This window comes from Coturnix japonica, chromosome Z (genome assembly GCF_001577835.2).
Source record: "Coturnix japonica isolate 7356 chromosome Z, Coturnix japonica 2.1, whole genome shotgun sequence".
Classification (NCBI taxonomy): domain Eukaryota; kingdom Metazoa; phylum Chordata; class Aves; order Galliformes; family Phasianidae; genus Coturnix; species Coturnix japonica.
Window position 1 is genome coordinate 24498034 of NC_029547.1, and position 16010 is coordinate 24514043.

Sequence of the window (16010 nt, forward strand, 5' to 3'; positions counted from 1 at the left end):
ATAAAGCTAGGTAAGGAAAATTAACAACTGCATTGATTCAGCAATCCTATAGAAAGCTCACATTGGCAAGACCTCAAATTAACATCAAAGTGGAGTTATGACTATGAGAATCAACATTTTTAGCCCTTCATTTCAGGAATTTGTAATCATAGCATCATAGAATGGCTTTGGTTGGAAGGGACCTTAAAGCTCATGAGTTCCAACCCCCAACATGTGCAGGTTTCAGCTCACTAGATCAGGCTGTCCAGTGCCCATCCAACCTGGCCTTAAATGCCTCCTGGGACAGGGTATTTGCTTACTTCTGAATTAACAGAATTCTCTTAGCGGCAAGTCTTACTAAGCCGTATGTCCCATGTAACTGTTTTGAGAGGAATCTTTTCCCAGCAAATACAAAAACAATATGTGATTTTCCATTTAATACCAACAAGCAGAATAAGTAGGCAATACATCCATCAGTGAATTGTATTTACTCAATATATGTGACTTTGCAGCGCAGGCAGTTAAAATGCAGAGAAGGATAATACATAATTATGTATTGCAGTTTTAGTTGGAAATAGAAAGAATGATTACACCTAAAAAAAGGCTTGACATGCAAGTATTCTGTACAGTACATGGGTAAATGAAGAAGGCCACTGTGTATACATGGAGTTCTATCAGGTGACAACACAGTATACATGATTTAAAGATAAGTATACCTCTCTGCATTGCCATCATACATACTAAACCCAAATCATGTGATTAAATGAACTGAGTGTTATCTATTACAAAGGAAGCAAGAAAACACATGGAAAAAATACCTGATGTTACGCTGCTCATAACTTGAATTAATTTGCATAGTAGGCACTGAGCCAATTTTATTCCATTTGGAAATGCTGTTTACATTAAATGGTTTAAATAGCATGGTACCCTTAATGTAAATTTAACTACTGAACCCAACAACATCATATCAGAGCCATGTATCAGTCCAAGATTGTCTAACCATAAGAGAAGTCAGTGGGTTTTTGGAAGCATTTAGACTTTCACAGCATCAAAAATCTAAACAGTCCATTACATGACCTAAAGAAAAAGCCCTGAGTAGCCCTTAGCAACAAGCTCCATGGTATCTTCAACACAATTTAACGAGTATACCTCACGATCACTTTCTCATTGAGCAATTTTTAAACACTATTTTACAGGTCAAAGTCACTTTTGAATTACCAGAGTGCAGTTTCACCCCTTTAGTAATACTAAAGTAAATTAAAGTCTGTTTTAAAAGAATGTATTTATGCAAACATTACAATATTTTTGGAAGAATAAAGGAGAATCAGACATGAATACCTGTACTGACAGACTATAGGCAACTGAGCAGTTAAAGCACCTTTAAGTAACAAATACACGTATGTATGTGATTTAAGCTTCTTAACTGCTTGAGATTTTATTTTTTTCAGGAAAATTTATTTTATATCTGCGTTTGAGTAAGACTGAAAAATATTTTCCTTTCAGTTGCATTATGTAGAACTAGTAGCACAACGTTATGGTTATGGTTAAGTTCTCTGAAGTATATCTGATTAAGGCACATTTTTCACTTCACTTAGAAAAGCATTAAACTTATGTTCAAGATCTGAAACCATACAAATCAGAATTAGAAAAAGGTTACTTTTTACCAGTGAGTTTAGTGAACTACACATACAAATCAACAGTGACTCCTCCTTCCAGCGGTTTTCAGGATTTTATGTCATTCTGGAAAGGATATTTTCAATTATCAGTAAGTTATTTATTCAATGTTTTGAATACAAAGAAGCCTCTGGCTGAACCAGATTATGCAACAGACTGCCATTACTCTAATAATTTCTCCTTAAAAAATTCCTATCATCAAAAAGGCTTTGTCTTCTTATCTTGACGTAATATTTATTCACTTGAGAGGCTGCTGTATTGCTACGAATCACAACATTATACAGAAAGCACTGACACAAAACTACAACAGTTTCTGCTCAACAGCTTAACTCTCAATCTTACTAAAAATCTTTGTTGATGGAGCATTTCCATGTTTACCCAAATGCTAACAGGAATGGATCAATTCATATTGTATTAAAGATTTGTACTACTTAAGAAGAGTGAGATTTTTAAATATTGTGGATGTAACAATACAAAGCTTAATTCCAGCACTTTCAGATGCTAAAAATATATTTTTCTAGACCATTGGAGCATACCACACACTGAGATCTTTATAAGCTAGTACATAAAGGCACAAGGCTGACCATTCACAAGTGGTGTTTCCCAAGTGTTGATACCGTCGTCTGTCTTGTTCAGTATCTTTACTGATGACCTGTTTCAGGGCATTGAGTGTCCTCATTAAGTTTGCACATGATGCCAAGCTGGGAGGATGTGTAGATCTGCCTGTGGACAGGAAGGCCCTACTGAGGGATCTGGTCAGGCTGAATCACTGGGCTGAGGCCAGTGGGATGAAGTTCAAGAAAGACCCAAGTGCTGGGTCCTACACTCTGGCCACAACAACCCCAAACAACACTACAGACTTGGGGCAGAGTGGCTGGAAGACTGTGTGGAACTGTGGGGCGTTGATTTATACTCAGATAACATAAGCCAGCAGCATGCCCAGGTAGCCAAGAGTGCCAATGGCATCCTGGCTCATATCAGAAATAGTGTGTCCAGCAAAAGCAGGGAAGTAGTCACCCCTCTGTACTTAGTCCTGTTGAGGTCACACCTTGAGCACTGTGTTTTGTTTTGGGCCCCTCAATATAAGAAAAACAACGAGGCCCTGGAGCATGTTGAGAGAAGAGCAGTAAAGCTGGTGAAGGGTCTGGAGCACAAGCTTTATCACAAGCAGCTGAGGAAACTGAGATTATTTAGTCTGGAGAGGACAAAGCTCAGGGGAGATCTTATAGCTCTTCACAACTGCCTGAAAGGAAGTGAGGTGGGAGTTGGTCTCTTCTCCCGTGTAACTAGCTATAGGACTAGAGGGAACAGACTCAAGTTGTCACAAGGGAGCTTCAGGTTGGACGCCAGGAAAAACTCCTCCTCCAAAAGAGTTATCGGGTGCTGGAACAGGTTGTCCAGGGAACTGGTAGAGGCACTGTCCCAGGAGGTGTTCAAGAAATGTTTAGATGCTGTATGTAGGTGTGTGGTTTAGTGGAGAAATACTGATGTTAGGTTGACAGTTGGATCTTGGAGGTGATTACCAGCACTGGTGATCCTATCATTCTGTGAAGACGCATTTGCTAAGAGCACCCAAATTTTTATTATGTTTTTAGTGTATGTTTCTAATTTGACCTAGTTGGCTAATTTGCACTGCAAATTTTCATGTGCTGTCTACTCTTGTGCATGTATGACTGCATAGGCACCTCTATGGAAATCTCCCACTAGTCAACAACACCTGGGCTTCCTTGTCACTTATTTAACCAGGCCTTGATAGCAGCGAAGAATACTGTAGCCAAACACTACACGTTTTTTTTGTTTATTTGTTTGTTTTATAACAGTTGTCAGTTTGACACTGTTCAAGATCCCTCTTAGAGTGGGGAATTTTCGGCTAGGGCAACAGGTCAACCTTTTCATGTACTCCATGAAATTAAAGAGGTGCTTGTGAAGTTAGTTCATCAGTTAGTTGTTTTATTATCATGACAGTAAATGTTTTCACAAACCTAACTGAAAAAATAATTTTGAAATACAGTATAACATGGGAAATAGGTTACATGAAGTGTCACCAGATGGCACTGTAACCTAGTCTTCAATTTTTTCTTTTATGTTTATTGATAATGTTTTAGCCTTAAAGAATGCATAACCAATTTTTATTGTTCTTTTAATTATGAGACGGTGCACAGAGGAAGGCATTGCAGACAGTAGCCTTGTTACTGTCTGGGGAACAAAGTCTCTCTCAGAGAATTAAGAGAATTAGAATCAGAGAATTAAGCAACAGCAGAGAGAGACTGCATGACTCTGGAGCGCAAACTTTCTTCTGCTTACAGATTATTCAATGTAGCTGTGGTTATGAGAATTCTCTGAGCTTACTGAGGACCATAAACCTATTCCTGAGTCTTTCCAGAGGGAATACTGCTGTTTTCCAGGGACACAATCTTGACAACAAGTTGAGATAACATGCCAATGCAACTTTAATATCAATGCATCTTATCTATATGAATGAAACTTCAAAATAAGTACACACAGCCTATCCTTCCAGCTGTCTCTCAAGAGAAACAACAGTATTCCTTTCATTATGAATACAAAATGCTAAGTGACAGGGAAGTTATGTGCTGGAAATTCATTTAATTTTATTAAATGTATGAAGGTATACAGTAAAACTTACTGTAGTCTCAAAGTTGTGCTGCCATTCAATGCACAAGCAATAATGTACTTTATAAAATGGATTCTGAAAATACTGTATCCAGTTCCTTGCATCATTTGCAGACTGTGTCCTAAATTATTCTGTTTATACAGACAGAAAATTCCAAGCTAAATATGTTCAATCAGATGGTACATTGACAATATTTCAGAAAATTCAGAATTTTTGTTAAGCAACGTTCATTCCTGTTTTAACATCTCATAACCGTGAATCAGAAGCACTGGAGAGAAAAATATCAGTGAAATCCTACCCAAGTACAGTCAGCTACTTGCACCTTGCATTTCAACATCTTTGCATAGTGGACTGCTCAGAGACTCCTAGCAGATCACATTTGGAAAACTGTTTTTTTAAATCCAAGCAACTATATGCAGTAATGAAAATGATTTCCCTGCATGCAAAAGAAAAGAGAAAAACGCCTGAACTAGTAATAAGATTGGCTGGGCTTGGCTAGTCCTGCAAAGATGATATGCTCTTGTTTGGTCAGCAAGTATCACAACAGACACCTTGCAAAGATGCAGCAAAGTAATTATTTTCTTGCGTAGTTGGTTGCCAGGATCAAACTGCAATTTAAAAACGGAATTGGTTGCCAGCACCAATTGATTAACCTACTACACAGATTTTCCAGTATTTTCCACAACACATTATGTAATAAATTAAATTAAGATGCCACTAAGTTTGTTCTTGAAATAAAAAGAACAAGAAGATTAAAAAATGAGATACCTAACAAATAGAAAATTGAAACTTCTGATAAATATGGCCTCTATAAAGACAAGCCTTCAACCACTAGTCTCCTGAAAAACATCATATAAAAGCACTATCTTATTCCCTCTGACGGAAGGTTATTCTACATGCTTCAGATTTATTACAAAAATTCTAAATCTTCTGACAGTCCTCTTAAAGACTGTGCCCTGGAGTATAAGGAATAACTCTTCGCATTAGAAATACTCACAGGACAGCGATAAGTGCCCCTAGGATACATCAGGTCACAATGCTTAGCTGATTAACATTGGTCACCAGTGATCTACATTTAAGTAGTGCTGTTGTCAATTGAGGAGTCAGCTGTAGCAAAACACTCAGTAAAACCCATTTGTATCTGATGCAATAATTAGAAATTTAGCTACTTAATTAGAATTGAAGTAACTGTGAGACTTTTCATCTATCATTCTAATTCCACAGAAGATGAAATTAAGTCAGGATGGAACAACAGAGATTACAGTTATACCTTAAAAAGAGACTAGAATAAGTCTCAAACTAGTTGTTTACTTTGTTACTAGTGTTTCTCATCATAAGCTCAGAAATACTATCTGAAAGTAGCTGTGATTTTATTTTATTTTTTTCATTTAAAAACCTAAGTCTACAGCTACACAAATTATGAATTAAATGATGCAGTAGATCTATTTTACAAATTTTTATTGCCATTCTTTGAAGGAACCTGAATTCACCCTTCCTCTTCTTCCTCCATTAAACAGTTAAGTATTTTTATTGTATTTGGTCTTCTACCCGCAACACGTTCATGTATATAGCACACTGCGAATGCACAAACCTATGCAAACAGTCTGAGAGAATGGATGAGGCAGATGTTCATTGAAGTTCCATCTCTCCCCTTTGACTAGGCACTTAGGAGATTGCAGAACACTGTAGTAAAGCATGATTTTCAAACATCCGAACAATTTGAGGCCAATACGAAAGTTAGATTGAAAACTTAGAATGTATTAAGAAGATCTTTTATCTATCCCAGAGAGAGAATCAATTACAAAATGCTATATGGCAATGTCCCTTTTTAAATTAAGAACAGATCAGTCGCAATGACATGATCAAGATGTAACTAGCCACAGCTGTGCTGTGATGAATTAATTTTCCAGGAGAAGAAAAGTAAGACTATGTAGCCAAAAGAGTAGCCTGGAACAACAGGATACAGACCCTAGAATACAGCACCTAGAATACAGCTTCTTGTTCACCACTCAGTCCTTTCCTGCTAGCATCAGTATTTATCCTCCCTTGGACAGCAATCACTAGCCCAGAATGTTCTGCTCAAGTTACTGCTTTTTGAATGTTTGCTTAGGGTCTGTAGAGGTACTCACTCCAGCTCAGATCCAAATGTATAGCACAGGTATCTCTGATTGGTGGTCTCAGCCACAAGGCACTGGATGTTCTTGATACTAATTTTGAAACACTGCTCTTCTTGGCCCTTTTGATCTTGGCAGTGATTCATCCTGACCATCTGTCTGACTTTTGCCTAAAAAGACTTTTGCCACTAAACTGACTGCCTACTGCCTCTGGGGTCTTTCCAGATATTTAAGTATTTTAATTTTAGTGACAATATTGTAATCGAACCTTACTTTTTACTGGAAAAAAAACCCTGCAGTTTTCTATCAGCTCCCCTGAACTCAAAAGCACCTGAGTTAATTCTGCATAAATCTAAATAATCTGTAAGACAACAAGAATAAACAATAAAGTTTGTTGATGTATCTACACAGCAGTGTATGAAAAAATATTGTTTCTTGCTGAATTCTACTTTCCTCTGTATTCTGACATTTTTTATTAGAGCCACCTGATGTTTGTGTAGATAAATACTACTGCAAAAAGTCTTTGAAGTGCAAAATAAAGTCAATTATATTATAGAAGCACATGGCAGTCTGATCTATGAGATATGTGGATGTCAGTTTGGTAAAACACAGAGTTTAAAAAGAAACAGAGATCACTAGAACTGGGAACTGCCTCTCACTGGAAACAGAATTCGTATGTGGAGCACATCATCCAGCTGCAAAATATCTTTGACTTTGAAGAAATGATGCATTGAATGATATGAGTCCTGACATAGTTGTAAGGTTGTTTTCAACTAGTGGTATACTTAAGGGGAAGAACATCAGCTGCTGATGTTCCTTGGTTCTTTCAATAAGAACCAGACTTTAACCTGATGGATACACATTCTTACCATTATGTATTGTGCTTGGAACTATTTCAGATACTTCAGTGTTTTTAATGGGCAAGTGACTGTTGCTAACAAGTGCCTTTCCTTTAGGGTACCAGACAGATCACACATCTTACACAGCTTTTCAGGAGGGACAGAAACACAGAGTCATTGAGACTGGAAAACAGCCTTCGAGCTAAGCCCAGTCATCAACTTGACATACCAAGACCCATCACTAAATGATGACCCTTAGTGCCACATCCACACATTGCTTAAACATCTGAACATATGAGAACTTCACCACTTCCCCGGGCAGCCATGTCCAATGCTTGACCATTCTCTCTGTGCAGAATGTTTTCTAAATATCCGAACTTCCCCTGGAGCAACTTGAAGCCATTTCCTTTTGTCCTATTAGACACAATTAAATATTCATTTTCATTTCTAAGCTGTTTGAAACAGCTTAAAAACTCCAAATGCTTAAATTGCTATGTCCTGCCCCAGCTAAAAACCCTTAATTATTCCTTATGGCCCATCTTTCAGGCTGCTCCATCCTGTTGCAGGTCACAGGCAGCAACTGTCTGGAGCTGAGTACCATCTTCCCAAATCATCTTGCTGCAAAGAGCTGAGCAGTTCACAATGTGCATCTCAAAGACTTCAGATTGCTGACTTACCTAACTAGATTCCTGTTTGTGAGTCAGAACAGTTCAGCTTGAGAGCCACCATAATTAAGCTGACATGCCATTCAGTGATCTTATTCACAGATAACAATTACTGGAAAACAGAAATATGATTCAAACAAATGAAGAAGTATGAATGTTTTCCATGAGCAAGATAAGTGCACTTTAAAGCAGAGTAATGTAATAAACTGTTTTATCAGCTATGTCTCTTTAATCACAACAAAAAGTACTTTATACCTGGACAGAACATCTGGCAAAAGAATCAGGCAAACAAATTGCTTTCAGAGAGAGCAATTAAGTCAGTAAACTGATTGCAAATACCTGCCTTTACATTTCTTTCAACAGACATAATACAATTCAGGCATACCTTTGGATAATGTCAGAAATCACTACTGCCTCAGCATCACCTGTGTTTCACAGTTACTATTAGTGAGGAAAAGCCACTGAACTTGTTCTGCTGTCATTCATAGTAATGGTCTCCTGCCCAGTGTAAGAAATCAGTTTTGTTTTCTGTTTGAGAGGTCATCGGTCTTTGAAACACAGAGGTATCTTTTCTATTTATAAGTGCATTTTAAAAGATTAACATATAATGGATTTGTACAGCAACACTTTGAAAGCTTTCACAGTTAATAAATAATGTTTTTGTATCGCTGATAGCATGTTTAAGAAAAACTAAAATTAAAAAAAAAGAGAGAGAGAGAGAAAATCTTAATAAACTATTAAGAAGTATTTATTATGAAAAAATCAATATTTGGTCAAGCAACAACAATCGTTTCTATTAGAAAAGCCAAACTAGAGGAAAGCATTTTCTCTTCTGTCATTCTGGCATTATTTAAAATGTACAGCTCCAGTTGTCAACTGGAATTTCAATGCAAGCTTAGTGAGGTGAGATTCTTGTTTAAAGTTCTTGTACAGTCAGCTTTGGTTATTCGTACAGGATATGGAAATACTTGAGATTTGGTTTCTGTTCTAATATTTATTAATTATCCAAGTTTCCCAAAAGAAATCTGTTATTTCTGTGGAACAATTTGTGTCTTGAATCTTGTCTATTTCTAGTGCCTGAAAACTGTATTACTTTTCAATACACCTCTAGCAATCTAATTAATGTTCTGTCATCCATATGCAAGATGATGCAATTATTCAAACACAGAAGAGTCTGTGCTTTTCTTTAAATACTGGTACGCTGAAATATCACCATATAAACCAAGGGGCATCCACACTAAGGTTGGTGTATTTTTATTACCACAAACCAAGAAGGCCATATATTTGTCCAGCAGCTGAGTCTTAGGAAGAAGATGTAACGAGCATGTTTTACACAGTAGATATTTCATAGCAAAGAAATTTGAGCTCTCCTAAAAGTTAGTTCTCAAATTTCAGCATGCCCATTTATATACACCTTGTGAAGCAAATAAAAACAGAACAGATTTTAAACAGCTTTTTAACTAAGAATGTGATTTGAAATATTCTTATGACTCTGATATATACATTTGTATGGAAAGACAGGGAAGACAAGCTTCACATTTCCTGGGAGGGATCCACTGTGATATAGGTGTATGCATGCATCTCATTAACTTTTTTTTTGGAATAAAATACACCTGACCACTTGAATACTGTTGTTAAGTTGTTCCAATGCTAATGTCTTTTTACCTCAGGAAGTCATATTACAAGGATGGTCAAGTATTTCACTGTGAACTCAAAATATTCAAAGCAAATATATAAATAAATACAATAAATACTACACGCTGTGTCCAGTCCTTACCAGGGACAGATGTGTTATAGCTTTCCCAAAACTTGTACATCTTTTCTACAAAGGTTGAAAACTTTATGTGCAACTTTAAGTAACACTTTTAAATAATGCTCTTCATAAACATTTGCTTTTTAAGTCAAGACTGGGGATGAGGGTGTCATGGCAGTGACTCAATGTTTTGTCAGGCTATGGCCTTGAAAAACTTAATTTACTACACATTTATAAAATAGACAACAAATTTTCTGGGAGTCGACTCAAAACACTGTTCTTTGTAAAGATTTTAATCAACTTAAAAAGAAAGGCCTTTCTGTTAATAAATTAGACCAACAATTCATTAAAAGAAATTACATTTGGTTTCAGCTTTTAACTTTAAAAGGAAAACATTCAGTTTCTGGAAAGCCCATTCAAGAGGCAAGCCAAAATCCTGAGTGAATTGATACAAGGATTAACATAAGCATCTTGCTAAAAGCTGGAAGAGATCAAGCTGTTTACTTCAATGCACTCTTACCATCCAGGGAGTTTTTTAGAAAGAAATTTCTCTTTCTTTTTAGAAAAAAAGTTTTTCAATAATAATGAAAACTCCTGGAATACATAATATCGTATCCTATATATATACCCACATTAGTCAGACTGTAAACATTTATTGTGCCTTTCCCAGTAGTTACTCTACATATGAAACAGAGTAATTAAATGTATGGGTTGTTTTTGTTTGTTTGTTTGTTTTTATTTTTGAGAACTTAGTATAGATGGCCCTTGCTGTTGATATGGCTCACTTCACTAGTTCACTTAAGCTCTCAGGATCACTTATTTATCTGTATAGTCTCACACAGGTAAGCTTAATCTGCCTTAAATTTGACATTGCTGATGCAATCTAGGATAGATCCAAGTGCCACAGATCCATAGTTGGTGCTATGGACTGCTTCCACCTCACAGAATTTTGCAAGGATCATGATGAGAAAACTTCGGTGCATGCAAATAATGCTAACTGACTTAATCCCAGTTATAAAGATTGAAAATTGAAAAGTAATTGGAAAGCAATTCCAAATTTGAAGGTAAGCATACAGCAAAATTGCCAAAGCTGATCCAGCTCTATAAATATCTAAGCTGTTGGGGGCAAAGTGGCAAGGCCAGACTCTTTTCAGCAGTGTGTGGGGAACACACACTGCTGAAAGGGGAATCAGACAGAAACTGGAGCATAGGAAGTTCCATGCAAATGTGAACAAGAATTCCTTTGTGGTGAGGGTGACAGAGCACTGGAACAGGCTGCCCAGGTGGGTTGTGGAGTCTCCTTCTCTGGAGATATTCAAGACCCAATTGGACACCTACCTGTGCGACCTGGTGTAGGGAAACTGCTTTGGCAGGGGGGTTGGACTCAATGATCTCTGGAGGTTTCTTCCAACCCCTACAATTCTGTGATTCTATGATTTTGTGATTATCAAGAATGACGTAATGCCCGCCAGCTTGATTTTCTTCTATACCCATTTCCTTTCTCCCCTTCCCCAGCAAAACACAGCAGCAGCAAGAAACTCCTCATGCAGGTGGTTGGCTAAGATACATCACAGCATCTGTTTCCAGTCTCTGCCACCAGCACTGTCTGTAATAGAAATATTCTCTGACTGTACTCTGCCAGACACCTTCTCTATAGTCACATCTAAGCCTTAATTCCCCCACTACATCTAAAAAAAAAGAGAACATGCATCTGCTTCACCCTACTGCAACCCTTCTCTGTATGCTGTAAGCCATTATAAGTTGCACCTTCTCTGTTATATTGCAGTATCTTGAATGAAGAAGCAGTATTGATATAGATCAAGATCAAGATCAGGATGGAGAGAAACATCACCTACTAGGTCTTCTCATTTTCTGGAAGTATAAATAGAGTACAGTTTAGGCTCACGCTCCTTCCCTCATAAAGACGTTTTTTCCTGCAGCAACCTCTCATAGCCATTCATCCTTTTCAAGGCAGTTTGCTTTCATCTTTTGTTCCTCTTCAAAAGATCCCCACATCTTGAGCTGAAACTGTGTCAGAACTTTACAAACATGGACATCTCCAAGGGTTGGAAGAACACTGTTCTCCTTCCTAGAAACAATCAGGGATTCTCTTTATTAAATTCACTTCAGCCTATATCTCCCTCTGCTTCACAAACTAATGAGGTATATCATTTCCTTATTGACCAGATGCCATTTCAGCCAGAAGTAGTGAAGGATCTGTCACCAGCAAAATACTAAGTAAGCAATAACTACAGTAACACTGAGCATTATCTTGTCTGCAAGAACCTATGGTGACAGATTCAGGTACCCATTTCACCTTACTTCATGCATAAAAAGAATCCCCCAAGACCTACCCAGATGAAAGAAGTCTAAGAATCTGTCAAGCTGTCCCTTTCTGCTAGCCTCTAAATCTTGCAGAAACTACCTTCAGTATATGACCACTATGCATCTGGCATGCATGAACATCAAACAAATGAAAAAATGAACTCTGAAGCTTTCCACTTGTTCAGGTATGAAGATGTATTTCCAAAGAGGTCTTAATCAAGAATCAATTTTTCAAGACGTGAGATTATGTAGGTTCAGGACTTGAGATCACTGTTGCATTCATTGGCCCTTCTGCAGACAGCAGAATTCTGTCATCAGAGGAAACATCACCTCTCACAAAAAAAGCACAACAGATGAAATTTTGAGAACCTAACTGCAATTATAATACACTGACAATCTTGCAGATTGCACTCTTGATTGGAACAAAACTCTCTACTAACTCACTGAAATGCCATGTCCCCAGCACATGCTCCACAGATATTGATATAACTGAGTTTAACATTCTGAGTTTAAATGGTAACATGCTTGTACATTTTCAATCATTGCTTAGACAGCTATCTCATGCTTAATCTACATGTCTCTTTCCTTGATAAATTATTCCAAAATGGATGTGTTCCACTGGTGAAAAAGGAAAACCAGCACCACAGCTTAGCAGCTTATATCCTTAACAAGCACCATGGATTCAGATCATGTTTGCCCAGACAGTCAAAAAACAGGAGTCCTAGCCAGTCAGTCAGAGCTCAGCAGCCTTGTTTCACAGCAGCAGATTGTTTCAAAAGAAGTACTCTCAGTAATCTCAGCAGTTTCAACAAATATATTTCTTAATTCAGTTTACATACATCCCACTCCTCTAAACAAAGCAGACTTCTCCTACCAACTTATCTAACAGATTACCATCAAATACTTAAAACAAGGTTTGACAAGTGTGTCTGATCACTTGAAAACTGTAAGATCACAGAAGTGAAACTCTGTCATACCAATTATGTAAAGCCATTGAAAAGAAATCCATGCATTTTTGCAAGCAGGCAAAGCAGGCTTTTCACAGAACAAAAGGAGCCTTGTCTTTTTCCATTATGTGATGAATCCTAATTAGAATCAATGATTTTTTACTGTTGGCCCAGATATGCTTGTTTACATAACTGTTACTTCTTAAAACAGAAATCTGAATGTTAGTAGGAAAATACATCCACTGGTACCATAGACGTTGAAGAAAAATACTGGCATTGCATGATGCTTACCTCTGATCATTCTTGGAGGCAACTCTGCAAATATTAAATAGTAAACAATATATAAAAGAGTGAAGGAAATTTAGTTTTAACATATTTATAGAAAGAATCAAAGAGCAGCCATTAAGGCACACTGTCATCTCTTCCTTGAGCTCGTGTCAGTTCATGACCAATAGAAAGCATTCAAAGAGAGGAAAAAGAGAGGGAAAGTAATTATTTATAACATCTCCTTGTATCAGGCACACATAACATTTTATCATTTCTTGCAGAAACAGCACTTGAAAAGGAATTTTTATTACAGTTACGTCTCTTGAAATGATTTACTTGTGATGTTGAACTTTGTAATGATGCATGTTAGGTCTCCACAGATGAATGCTCATGGAATAAGGTTGCTATATATCCTTAAAAAGTGGTTGTAAAGCACCAAATGAAACTCAAAACTGTCTTCAAGAGACAAGAGAAACAATAATTCAGAGAATATAAAGACGATATCAAAAAGCAACTGCCATATGGCTGTTCCAGTGTTTAACAAGCTCAGAGGTACTTAGCAGTGCTGACTGAGTCCCTTGGCAGCTCTAGACAAAATAGTCATGGATCTTCAACAGCTCCTCTTCCCAACCTTCCCTCTCATTTAGCTCATTAACCTGCAAACTAAGATAGTTCTCCTACAATAACCACCTGCAGAAAGACTTCTCTGTTTCAAAGCAGGCATGCTCAGAATAGTATCTTCAGCAGCTATTTAAGCACTGTTAACACAAGATCAACAGCAATTCCAGAACTGTAAAAAAGGACTCCACTGCACTGGCTGAACTGGTAACACCCTGGACCAAGAAGCCTCTCTGTATGGAGAGTCTACTATGACTACGTTCTGGACAGTGCTTAATCCAAGTCCTTTGGAAACCTACCATGCAATTTATCTGTACCTTTAAAAATGCACAAGCTTCAAATATCTCCACAAAGCCACCTCAGGTAATCAAGACAAATGCAATGAAACAGAACTGCTTCAGAGATCAAAGCAATTCAAGACGATTCTTGTATTCCTTGTATTCTTCAGACTATTCTGGCTGAAGGTTTAGATTTATGTATAAAAAAATGCATTCAAGATGTGTCAGTGAAATCAGTGGAATTGCTGAGGAATCATTCCTGGCTGCAGGATTCTGCTTGAAAAACCCTCCCTGAAGTCTGGGACACAATTGCTATGCAACTGAAAGGCTGGATGACCTGGGACTGTTCAGCCAAGAGAAGAGAAGACTCAGAGGGGATCTGATTAATGTTTATAAATATCTTAAGCATAGGAGTGAAGGGGACATGGCCAACCTCTTTTCAGTGGTCTGTGGGGACAGGACAAGGGGAAATGGCCATAAACCAGAGCATAGGAAGTTCCACAGCAATATGTGAAGGAACTTCTTCACAGTGAAGGTGATGGAGCACTGGAACAGGCTGCCCAGGGAGGTTGTGGATTCTCCTTCTCTGGAGATATTCAAGACCCACCTGGATGCCTACCTGTGCAGCCTGCCTTAGGGGGACCTGCTTTGCAGGGGGGCTGGACTCAGCGGTCTCTGGAAGTCCCTTCCAAACCCTACAATTCTGTGATTCTGTAATTCTGTGCGGTTCGCTCTGTAAAAACTCACAGGACCAAACCCTCTGCTTGATCCCTTTACATATTGCCACTGACATCCTCCTATGTAGGAGTAAAAACACTAAACAAAACTTGAGTGTTGAAAAACATAAATCATAGAATACCTTAATATCTCTAAACACTTCAGAATATATCTGCTTTTTCTCTCTCTAGGCATTTAATAATTGCAAACAGATGCACAAACAAGTTTGCGGCATTTTTCCATCTCTTATTTATTCACTATAAGTAACCCAATGACTATTCTATAACAAACATTTCTCAGCATTCTAAAGCCCATACTGTCACATAACCCATCAGACTTGGGTGTCTGCAAAGTTCTCCATAGCGTGTTAGAAGCATTAATTAAACCTCTAATCCTCGGGAAATCAGTGTCAAGCACCTGAATAAAAACTGTCAGTGTGTCTACCACTGCTTTAAAACCACACTTTCTTTCTAAAGAAGAACCATAGCAATGCACAATATAGTCATTATAACTGTCTGTCTGTCCTTCTCACTTTCATTCCTCTATATAAATTTTCTAACAGAATCATGTTTTCCATGAATGGCTTCTGTTTGTTACTGCTGTGACTATATCTCAACCTGTGTTTCCTGTTTTCCCATCAGATACCATCAGGCTTTTGTATCAGCAAATTGAAAACTTCATAATTTATTTACTGTTCCTGATAAATTCAGCTACTAACCAACCAGAGATGTCTGAAAATGCAGAACAGAAGTTACACAAAGGAATGTTACAGCTTTGCAAGTAACCCAATTTCTTCATTACTTCACACAAACTTTCTTTAAAACCATATCCTTGGTGCTGTCACTCAGTTTTGATTTCAGATAATTTCCCTTTCTTCAGTGTTCTTTCACCATTCCTGCCCTCATTCTTCATACTGCTGTCTCTTCTCACTCATCTGTAAATGTCTTTCTCTGATGTTTTTTTTTTTATGTGCTACTGCCTTGAAAAACTATTTTATCAACTCCTAATAAGTACTTTTTCTCCCTTTCTCTCTCCTCATAAATCTGATAAAGAACACCTGAGGAAGAATTGAAATTAGTAGTAAATTCTGATAAAATATGTCCCAAGAAAAGAAAAAAACAATATTTTAGATATTTTTAAAAAGAGATTTGAGAGTAGAGAACCCGAATTCAAGCTCTGGTCTACAACACTGCCTCATCCTT